Source organism: Halyomorpha halys, unplaced genomic scaffold, assembly GCF_000696795.3.
Source record: "Halyomorpha halys isolate HHAL.00 unplaced genomic scaffold, Hhal_1.1 Scaffold1026.1, whole genome shotgun sequence".
In the NCBI taxonomy this organism is placed as follows: domain Eukaryota; kingdom Metazoa; phylum Arthropoda; class Insecta; order Hemiptera; family Pentatomidae; genus Halyomorpha; species Halyomorpha halys.
Genome location: NW_027105743.1, coordinates 326,790 through 330,072, shown reverse-complemented (window position 1 = coordinate 330,072; position 3,283 = coordinate 326,790). Strand labels below are relative to the sequence as shown.

The window sequence follows — 3,283 nt, the reverse complement described above, 5'->3', positions numbered from 1 at the left end:
ATATTTTTAGATTACATATACTCATTAGGAATATGTCGAATATTATTCGCCAATTCGCCAGGTACAAATATACTTATCAAGCATCAAATATATATATAAACACTCTGGTCACATGGTATACACGGCCATTGCTGAAAGGAACATATGAAGTTGAGGTGGGTAAACTACGTGAACATTAACTTCAGGGTGGCACCATCCAGTTTTGTCTTCATGGTGTGTAGGAATAGTAAATATTTTATACACTGAAAATAAAAGTTTAAAATATTTTGTTTTGTTCAGGATGATGACTATGTTTTTTATCGGATGATTTGTATAAGATATTTATTAATATAACATTTCATTTTGTGCCATTTTATTTAGACAAATTAGCTATTTTTTACATTTAATTTAAATTGTTAAAATTTTGACACATAGAACACGACCTAATACAAAAAAAAATACAACCTACTTCATTAATTAAATATCTATCAGAGTTAGTTTTAACAGAAAGTGATGATTGTCTATTTTCATAACAATCGAGGAAATACAAAAACGTGTGTTTATAAATTCAGCTTATTTATAAATTTTCCGTCATTCATCATTACTTTCTATTCACTTTATATATGAGCGGTATAATATAAAAATTACCATTGTTATTGTTTTCAACCAGGGGGAATATTTCTTCTGTAATTTACTATCAAAATTACTCATAATTCTTATTACCCACAATGAAAGGGTTTAATTATTTTTTAAAACATTAAAATTACATTAGATAAAGCGATTTTGAAAAAAAATCTTGAGTCAAACTCAACTCAAAATCAAACTATTGAAATGAGGATAAGACCAAGTTGACATTAAAGACTATTAATCTGTGAATGTAATAGACAGGAAGAACAAAGAAGTTGTGAAACATTAACAAAGGTGTAAAAATAAAGGAGTATAAAAAGAACAATTTGTCTATCACGTTGATTTTTTTTCAGTTTAGATTAAAAAAATAATGGTTTAAGCAATTTTAAAACGTAGACCCAGAAACCATTCGCAATACAGCGCCTGATAAAAATGCTGAAACTAAACAAAATATTAAAAATAAATTGTGGCGTATAGGTCATCAACCACTTAACGATTTCACATACTTTATTTATCTGAAACGGACGCCGTTTGTCTCACCTGGTACACAATGACGTTAACCTCCTAAAAAAGGTGTTTGTTTCGCTATGGGGGTGTACTAAGGGACCAGCATCACAAGGCCGATTAATAACAAAAAGATACATCGCGACATTATTATCTTATGATCAGAGGAATGGAATTAATGAACAATACAGCTTCTTTTGTTGCTTATCCAATCCGCCTATTCAACTCTTCTAATTACCCCTGCGACATTTCTCTAATGTGCGTCGTTATAGACACTTAACGCTTTAAGTTGTAGTAGTGATTAAAACCATGTTCCACAATGTAAAACAACACTTAATATCAGAACAACGTTATTACGAGTTCCAAATGAGAAATTATAAAAATAAATAAATAATTTATAAATGATTATACAAATGATATTAGGAATTATGAAAAATAATTTAATAAAACTTATTAGAATTAATAAGACTTACGATAATTTAATTTTAGCCTATTATAAATGAACTAAAGACTTATTCAATGAAATAAATTCTTTCCTTTCACATTTAAAATATTTTACTGTTCACAGAGATCCTTCTCCAAGCTCAAGCTAATTAAGACGCTCCTCAAAAAATTGGAAGCTCTATCGATTGAAAATAGATCGGTGAAAACACCGGAAAGTTCGTGTTCTGAGACTCAACTTCACAAGAGTTCTAACCATTCTATAAACTTATAACTATTAAAAGTAGAACATGCTAGTGAGAAGTTTGACATATTAAATGTAAATTTAGGTAAGATATTTTTTTAAAATTTATTTATTTCTTATTTTATCAGTATTTTCTATTGAACAATTAATCTGTTATTGTAACCTTGAGTCAATCCTGTTGGTTCGGAAGCTTTAATCTTCATAATACCGCGGGGTTCTCTAACGACCCCACTAGTTATTTTTCTAGTGAAAAATTATGAAAATAATCACCCAATTTTCGATTCACTCAATGTATTTTTTCACAAAACCATTTTGAAACACGTTAGTAAGTTTCCATTAAACTTACAGGGACACAGCTTTACATAGTTCTTTTTTCCGAATAAAAACAGGATTGGGGTCTCTCCAGGACCCCCATGATATTCGGGGCATATATGTTTCAGCGGAATTATTTAGATTAATCGTGACTGTTTACGTTGAGTAGATATTTTATAAAAGTAACTACCTAATATGTCAATTATACTAACTAGAAGGTGCTTGTTGTAACGAAAAAAAAAAGCAACTTGAGGGACAGAGGAAAAACAGGAATGTTTCTATGGATGAAACTAAAATGTATGCCTAGATAGGGCTTGGATATATGAAATCCAATCCTGCTATAAATGTATGGGAGATGTGTGAAAGTTATACAGCACACTGCTAAAATCTACCGGTACACACAATGGAAGCAGTAGACAGACTTGACAAAATGGCCAGCGAATATACTTGCAAGAGACAAACCAGCAGAGGACCAATGGTTATGTTTATGAACTGCATCGATATAGATGCAGTAAATGCACTTGTTCTGAAGAAAAATATTCACCCAGAGTGGAAACGAGAGTACGTACAAAGATGGCATTTGTTTCTACTGGCTCTTAAGTAAAATATTAGTTGAACCAGCCATAACGAGAAGAATGAACGACCCATCAATCTTATTTCTACACTCTCAGTCTAAAAAGTGTCTAGAAATGATGAAGAATGTCCAGGAAACCATTCAGGGTAAAAATCGTGCTAGAAAGGAAATTGACGTGGTAGAAGCAGAAGACTCTCAACGAGGTGCGACCAATGTAACAATGAAATTATAAACTATTTTTTTTTCATTAATAACACACAATTTTGATCCAATAATCTCTCAATTTACTTACATAACTTTTTATATCTTAAATTTAAAACTTTTTCACACAAATAATTTTCTTTTATTCCACTAAAAAACATCATTTATAACAGAACCTACCTTCAATAGGTTAGACTCTGTTATCACCTTATCATTAAAAACAAGTTTTTTACATTAATTACAACTTAATTAACATTCAATTTTATTTTATTTGCTTATAACCTATCATTTTTTAAATCCATAATTACTATATTTTTATTATATTCGTATTTTTTTACATGCATATACCCCCTCTCTTTTTTAGTTTTTCACATATACACTCATGTGCATATATATATATA

General features: G+C 30.0%; 1 long non-coding RNA gene across 1 annotated transcript in view; it reads left to right on the top strand.

Annotated features, from left to right (window-relative positions):
- The window catches only part of LOC136797297 (uncharacterized), a 44,937-nt gene that overhangs the window by 14,550 nt on the left and 27,104 nt on the right, over positions 1-3,283 (top strand). Inside the window, exon 3 of the long non-coding RNA XR_010845156.1 lies at positions 1,679-1,880. This is a non-coding gene — a long non-coding RNA (uncharacterized lncRNA). The remainder of the gene's footprint in view (positions 1-1,678; positions 1,881-3,283) is intronic.